The following is an 8,425-nucleotide window of genomic DNA, read 5'->3' on the forward strand; positions in this document are numbered from 1 at the left end:
TGTTAACCATTGCCTTTCTCCATGTCAGAGCATGGCCAATTCCAGCATGGACAGGGAGCCCATAGGAATGAAACCCTAGCTGACAACTGGACAGACCCAATGATATCACCAAACATCACCGCCTAAGGGGCATCCAATGGGTCTTTGGGACAGCCCTGCTGGGAAGCCAGGGCCTATCCCTCAGGACTTCACCCAATGCTGAGTGCTGCAGTATGGGCATCCCATGGGCTGTGGTGCAGCTGGCTCCTTCCCTATCCCTACATTGGGCTTCTCCGGCCTCCTTCCCCAGCAGCCCCTGAGCTCATGTGTTTTGTTCTGCTCTGAGAGGGAGGAGAGGCCCCTACTGCAATGGTCTGGGGGCCTGGCCATCCTCCAGAAGTTCCCACAGACCTCCATATGCCAAACTGGGACAGCTGGGCAGGTTGTGCTGCCTCTGCTGTAAAGGAGGAGATGGGGAGAAGGACACCGGTGTTGTGAGCCACATGAGCCACTGGGTAACATAGCAGACACCATTCTAGCAGTGGGGTTGGACACATGCCTGCAACTACAGTGCAGGCATTCCTCACCTGTGAGCTCAGTCTAAATATCCCAGATACCTGCAACACCACCGAGCTCAGGAAGGGCTGCAGAGCTGACTAGAGAAGCAGATGAGAAGCTTAGGAATATCCCTTTTTCATTCCACACACCAGTTTCCCATCTTAAGCTGTTTTTGCAGGCTTGCCTCTGGGAGATTAACAAGGTCTGGGGTCAACCAAAGGAGGCTATCAGGAGAGTAGTGTCTAAGCTTCACTGACTCTTCATGGATTTGTCAACAGACTTTGGATCAGCTGTTCCCAATCTAATAATCCAAGTCCCACACACGAAGTGAGGGGCTTCTGGGAAAATAGCTGATCTTTTTTTAGGATCTCCCAGGATTGGATCCTTCCCTCAAAAGATGAAGCAGAACAGGAGCAGCTCCCCCTGACAGTGAGTCCTTCCCAAGAAACAAGATGCTGCTGTGGGGAGGGCAATGAAGAGGTGTGATGTTTCCAGAATATGTACTCCTGCAAGAGTGCCACGTGTTCACACAGCCAGGTAAGCTTCCCTTAGTTTCTGCAGGGCACCCAAAAGCAGCACAAGGGGCTCACAACAGAACTGGGGTGATTGTCTTGGCTGTGTGACACATGATCTCCCAACAAGGCTGCCATTGCTGGACCCCCGCCAAGGGATTGCGTTCCTAAGGACATGGCTTCAATTAATGTATTTTCTTTCCCATTTTGTTTAAAATTGGGGTTGAGTTGCTTCTAAACAGATGTGTTGGGGTAGCCAAATATTTGTGCTTTTGCTGGCTGCTTGTTTGGCATCCATGCCTGCCTAATGCTAAAATATTCTTTTCTTCCACAGGCAGTGAGTGAAAAGCACCTCAGGGGATGCGGTGGGCACCCTCCACTCAAACAGCAAGACAATCACATTCAGACAGGTCCCTGCTGCCACGATGTCTTATCTGCAACCCTGGCATCTCCCACATCAGCTACATGCTATGGAAGCACATGAACTATGAAAGCAGTTTCTCCCCTGGGAAACTCTGGAAGAGAGTACCCAGCACTGGAAGGAGTGGGCAGGAAGCCAGGGAACAACAAGCAAAGCTGTCCTGCACTCACTCTGCTATCCTGCAGCCCACACCGAGAGCAAACCCCTATCAGAGGGGTTCCACTGGCCACTGTCAGGGTGCCAGAGCCCCACAGAGCCCCAGCAACCCAGGGTTTTTTCAAGCCCCCACTCAGCTAGGTAACTGTGTCCATTCCGTGCGGCGGATGGCTTTGGAGATACTTTGAGCTGCAGGAAATGTAAGGATGCTCTGGGGGAAAAGGCACCACACCAGGGGGTGGCAGCAAGGCCAGCGCCTTCTGTCCCTGTGCTCACTGCAGGGACAGAACCCATAAAACACAGCAAAGTCCTCAGGGACTTCCACCCACTCAGCGACATTCTCAGCTCTGGCTTTGTCCAGGAATGTGTCTTTGGAGACGATTTCCAGCTGCCTGCGAGGAGGCTTCTCCGCACGCAAACCCTTGAGCTGGGCGCTGGGAAATCCCCCTGCTCTCGGCCAGGACCCGAGCGCTGTGACTCAGAGGCAGGTGGCCGCAGGGACAGCTTACGTGCGAGCGCCGACGGAGGCTGGCTCTGCTGCGTGCCCCGGGAGCGGCGCGCAGACACCCCGCGACCCGCAGCAGCTTCGCCAGCCCGGCGTCAGCCTCGGCTGGGAACGCGCCAGCGTCACAGACGCGGGGGAACCTCCGCCTGCCTCATCCTTCGCTTAGGAGGCGTAAGGAACAGCATCGTGCAGTTCCCTCCTCCTTCCTTCCTTCCCGTGCATGCACAGTCCTATTCGTGCTGGCAGAAAACCGCAGTCAGTTTCGGAGTTGGAAATTGGGCTGTCTCCACAGACTGCAGCCTCTTAGCACGCTTGGCCACTCGCAGGGTTAAACGCAGCCCCCTGCCCCCACAAGTGGTCTCACCAAAGCTCCCAGAGCCTGACACGCCGCCTTGACTCTGCAACAACCTAATGCCAGTGGAGAGAGCATTAAACCAACTGCTCTGGCACAGCAACCTGATCCACCCCTACCCAGTCACGCACCTGGACACTCATCCATGATGCAGACAACCAAGCTAGAAACAGTCCTAGCACATCCTCTGGCTCCGAGTCTGAGGCACCATGGTGGGAGGAAGACATTTGAGCATTGCAAGCTTCTGTTCACTTCCGCTAAGGGATAATCCATGATGCTATTCGTTCACCCCAATGCCAGGCTAGCTAAGCCTCCCTGCTTCCAGTGACCTTTTCCCCCCTCTCTCCCATTTCCCAGGTTCCTCTTTTCTCACCCTGTCCATGTGGTGAGGATATCAAAGGACAAAGCACACCAGTCAGGTCAGTCCCTGGATACCCATCAGCAGCTATTTGGGTCTCACTCAGGGGGCTTATTCTTGCTATTGGCTTATACAACCACCAAACCTCAAATTGTGACTGCAGCCTCACAAGATGAGGTGTCATAACCTTGAGGAAGAGAGACATTTTACACTAGTCACTTGACAAATTGAGACTATACTAAAATTCACCCTTGAGCCATCAGCCCAGTGCTCAGCACTTCAGCATCATGTCAAGTCATAGAAAGCCCTTACCCAAAACTGCAGAGTCAGGAGCTGACCCAGGAAGATCTCTTTCATGTAGGGTTTTTGAGTTTGATGCCAACTCTTGGACCCAGGTACTTCTAAGCTTTCTCTGAACTCTGTGTCAGCTTCAGAATCTTTCCTATATTATTTTGTCTTCCATCATTTGTCTGAAACAAATGGAGAGACCCAGACTTGTCCTCCAGCAGCAGACCTGAGCAGATGAGATACCACAGAGCTCCACCTCAGAGAGAAGCAAGTTATTTTCAAAAGCAGTTTAGATGCCAAACTGATCATGTGGGTCTGGTTTGCAGTGCTTTCCAGCTGGAGGTCTGTTCTAGGCCTGATACTGAGGTGCTCACTCCCTCTGGATTTAATGCAGCTCACACAGACTCAGCATCCCATCCCCGGAAGTGTCCAAGGCCAGGCTGGATGGAGCTCTGAGCAAGGTGTCCCTGCCCATGGCAGTGGGGTTGGAACTAGATAATCTTTAAGGTTCCTTCCAACCCAAACCATTCTGTGACTCTATAATTCTATTATTCTATGACCTGCTTTTGGCAGTGGATGGATCCAAAAAATAAGAAATGGGAATCAGTGGCAAGAAGTAGGGGCTGGTAGGATATGCTGGTTGAAGGCAAACAGTTGGCACTTGTGGTCAAGCTGGTCAGAGATGCAGAGCCAGAGGGTTAGAATAGTCCATATCAATGGGACACAGAGCAGCACCAACTCCTCCTCATTGCCCCAAATGCATGGCAGCTCAGTGCCACCAAAGGTTTGTCAGAATGTCCACCTAGCTCCCTTCCCTTTCTCTTCACTGAAGTCCTACCTTGTCTCTTCTGCTGGGAAGGCCAAAGGGAGAGAACAGTGGTGCAGCCACCTCAGTCACAGCACTGTACCCCAGCAACACTCTGCAGCCTCTTAAGTACTCCATATAAATGCCACAGGCTATAGAACAGTTTCCCTCCAGCTGGTCACGGCTGGGATCCATGCCTTCACCAGGTAGAGGCTCTGCCTCTCTAGTCCTCCAAGTTCAACTCGTCAGGAGAACAGACCATCCTCCCCTTGCTGTCCAACTCCTAAGCCCTTAAGTATGCAAGTGCAAAGGGGTGACATGTAAAGGCTTAAAGAAAACTCCTGCTGATCCCATGTCTGGGTCAGCACTGGCTCCTTCCACAGATGGGCCTTTGAAGAAAAGGCCACAGAGCCCAGGAATATTCAGTTTCTTGTCTGCACTTCAAATAATTGTGGGCTCTCTCCCAATCCCACCACCAAAGACATGGGCATGTTGTGGGTGTGCCCCACAATAGCACATCTGTAACCCAGCTGTGCACAGCTGGCAGCACTGGCAACATCCAGTGCCTCCTGAGGTGAAAGAAATTGCCAGACTGTGTGCTGTATTGGCTGTTCCTCTAACTCTGAGCAAGGAGCTGGTGACCCCTCTCAGCAGGGGTTGAGACAGGAGCTGGCTGGTCCTCTGTGGAGAATCCCACTCAGCAGGACTTTGTGTTTGGATGCCACTCCATAGGAATATCCAGTTAGGAGGGAGGACAGTGGAGAGACATTGCTTTTTTCCTGATCACCAACTCACCCACAAGCTCATCACAGTGCCCCAGACAGGTCAAACCCCAGAAAGCGCTTCTCCCCAAACACCCACCAGGATGAATTCCTTCCCTCTTAGCAGAAACGTCTCATGATAAAACAGCACTTCCCTTGTTTCCTCAATACCTGTGATTTAGGGCTTTGATTGCCCAATGCTTGTGTGATGGGCTTGAAGGGAAGGGGAGAGAGGTCAAGCTGGTGTCCTCAGAACTTCATGACCATCATCCCCAAAAAGCCTCAAGCATGTCTTGGAGATCTGCCCTGAGTCATTCCCTGTTGAGCTCAACATAGCCGTACAGTAAACATCCTACTCTTCAAGCCAGCAACGTCAGATGCTGACTGTCCTGACTGGCTGCTCACATACACTACTCACGTATTACTAGAGAGCACTCACGGATCTGTCGCAGCATCAGACTGGGATTGTATTTTTCCAGTCTGTCGTGACTCACTGGTGAGCAACTGGGGACGTGCAGATTGTGTCTGGTAATGTTGTGACATGCGTACACACATCTGGGGGAGTAATTAGATATGTGGCCAAACTCTAACCTCAGCCTTCCTCTGTGGTCCCACACTCAACCTGGAAGCCACAGATCAAGGGCATAGTCTGGCCTTGTTGACCCCAGGTTGGAGAGACTTCCAATTTGAGGACATTGCTGGGCCAAAAGATACTCTGGTGTTCATTTTAGCCCTTACCAACCAGTGCCTTACAGGCACCGTGAATATTGGTGAGATGATGAGAGGGGGAAGGATGCTGGTGAGGCTCAGCTCCCAAGGCCCAGCACCAGATCCTGTGGTGCGTGTCCCCAGGGTGCACCATTCCCAGTCCCAAGTGCCCCCATCATTCTCCCCAGAGCCTCAGTTCAGTGGCATGTCAGGCAGGGCAGGTGTAGCCAGTGCAAGCTCAGTTACAGGATATGAGACCTCATTCCTCAGGAGTCCCATGCTGGACAGGTAGAGATGAAATCCCCCAAAATTTGCTCCTAGAAGACCTTTTCTCTTCCCTTTGCCTTTCCATCCCCTCCATCTCTCTCTCCCCACCTCTGACAGCCCTCCTGTACTCCCAAGAAGGAGGCAATGATAAGAGCAGAGCTGGATAATATCACCTCTCTGATGCCCAGAAAGCCTTTGGTATGTTTGCTAAGTGCTGTCTTGGGGAAGCTGCAGTCCATTCTCAGGCAGGCTGACACACGGGGGAGGGTTTCTGCTGCCTGGAGCTCTGGTGGGGAGGATTTGGATTCTCCAGACTAGGCAAGGTGTGAGCAGACTGGGCCCCTGCAGATAAATTCCAGGAGAGAGATGGGGTGCAGCTGCTAAGGAGCAGGGAGGGGGCCACCGCCCAGCTTGGCTGGGGAATCCTTCTAGATGAAGAATGGCTGTAGTTTAAAAAATGCAAAGTTTTCCTATATCTCTCTACCAGTACATTGCCTACTCCACCTCAGTTAATGTCAGACCTTGGGGAAAACACAAGGCACGGGACAGGCAGCAGCAGGGCAAACCCACAGACCCATTGGCAGTATCACCATCACCCACCAGCTCACACCAGCGAAGGATCCTCCCCTGGCTGCCAAAACACCACTGCTTTTTTGTGGGGAGGGCTGCTGCAGGGCCATGGGATAGATGCTGCCTCCTCCCAGTTTTGCCAACAGTAAGGTCAGAGAAACCCAAATCTGTAAACAGACCACATTCATTTTGAAAAAGAATTTCATCCTTCCTAAAAGGATATTTTGAGGATATCTGTTCCTGTGCTGTGCATCAAAGCTAAAACCAGGTAAAATCAGGCTGGCCTGGCAAAACTTGCCCTGGCTATTATGGCTTGGCACAGCTAGGGACACTTGGTTTGGGGGTTTCACATGATTGTCTTTCAGCAGCTCTTGAACACACAAAACATGAAAGTAGAGAGCTGCTCAACCTCTGTTCTCCACAGAGGAAGCAGAAGTGAGTGTTTGCAGGCTGCTTTTAGAGAAGAGAAGCCCACCCAAGCCAGCCCTCAGCCCTCCCCTTCACTCCCTGCCAGCGAAAGGGCTCGCCGGGCCCCAGCTGTCTCTCCACCCCAGCTACCTCACCAGATGTTGGTCATTAACAGGGACCAGTGTGAAGCAGGGCTGGCCTCTGGGAGCAGCCTCCCTGTGCTGTTAGTGGTAGTGTGTGTGAGCGAGTGTTTGTGCAAGCCAGCATGTGTGTGCAAGCATGTCTCCAAGGGCTGCAGTGACTGCTCCTTTGGCCTGCTGCCAGAGGTGAAATGTCTTTCTTGCACACTCATGCTCTTGGCTTGTTGCTCACCCTTGCTCCCTTGCTGTTTTGTAAAGCCTCCACCTCGACAGCTGAACTATCTGGAGGCCAGGAGCTGGAAGTGGCCCTCCTCCTGCTGTGTTCCCATCCAGCACATGGTGCTTTCTCAGTGCACAGAGGTGCCACCTCCTGATGCCATTTCTGCCATACCCATTTGGCTCTTGTTCTTGTCAGCCCACTCAGACACACACACAAAAAGCCTAGCCTTTTGATTCATCTGCCGTGGGTCCTGAGGAAAATCAATCTTCAGCTTTTGTTTTCAGAGGATGGAGTGGGAACTGTTTACTCAGCGAGATGATTGAGTCATTTTTTTTCTCCTTTACACCAGTAATGGAAAACCATTTCAAAGGGAAAGGAGTGGGACCGGATCTGGCATCAGACGAAAGCTGAAGGAACCCAGACAAGAATCAAAGGCAAACAAAGCTTTTGGGTGGCTTGTCCATAATACTGATCAGTCCCAACATAAGTTCTCTGCCACCACAAGCAGAAAAAGACTGTTCATTAAGGGTAAAGCTTCCTAGGCTGTAGCCTAGGAATCCTGGCTCCTTATCCTCTCTCCTGGCCAACCTCAACCCTTCCTGCTGCTAGGACATGATTTCAGCAGTCCTGCTTCACTTCTTAGGTCAATTCATCTCCTAATGGTGGAAGGGAAGCTCTGGAGTCCTGCTCTGGTTGTTTGGCATTAGTATTTGGAAGAGCTTCTGTTCCACCCATGGAACCCTGCAAGGGCTGTGGAGGCACCTAGAGATAAAGCAAAAACTGGCACTAACTTTGTCCATATACATGACCCCTTCAAAACATGGACACAGGCTCCTCAGCTCATGTCCACTTTGACACCAACAGGATCTGAGGTACAGAACTTCCATCCTAGAAGAGTGGACAAAGAGTTTTTGACCCAGACTGAAAGTACAGTAACATTATCTCTAATATAAAGGGGTTTTTTCTCCTCAAATATTTGTCTGATCTTAAAGTCTCTTCCATCTGGCATTTACACACTGCAGCAGATGCAGCCAGAATGCAGCAGACTGCTTAGGAAGATGAGCAGAGACTTGCTGTCCTTCTTGCTGCAGGACCCATGGCAATCACTGCTGTTCAGCCACGAGGAGCAGCACCTGGAGATGGCTGCTAGTGCTCAGTGCCTGATAGATTTAGCATTTCCAAAACTTTCTTGACCACAGTGACTCAGTGGTCCTAGGGGTGGCCTCAGCTCCCACATGGGCCTCTTCTTGCAGCAAAAAAATAAGCAGAGATTTCAAAGCCATGGACAATGTATTTTATAAAAACCTGTGTTGCTAAGCAGAGATGGAGCTGGGATTGACACCAGTTGAAGTCTCCCTCATTCCCCTTGGCTCTGTTCCCAGATATAGCGAGTTGTATTCAAGGAACTGAGGGGTCC

Source organism: Passer domesticus, chromosome 3 (genome assembly GCF_036417665.1).
Source record: "Passer domesticus isolate bPasDom1 chromosome 3, bPasDom1.hap1, whole genome shotgun sequence".
NCBI classification, from domain to species: domain Eukaryota; kingdom Metazoa; phylum Chordata; class Aves; order Passeriformes; family Passeridae; genus Passer; species Passer domesticus.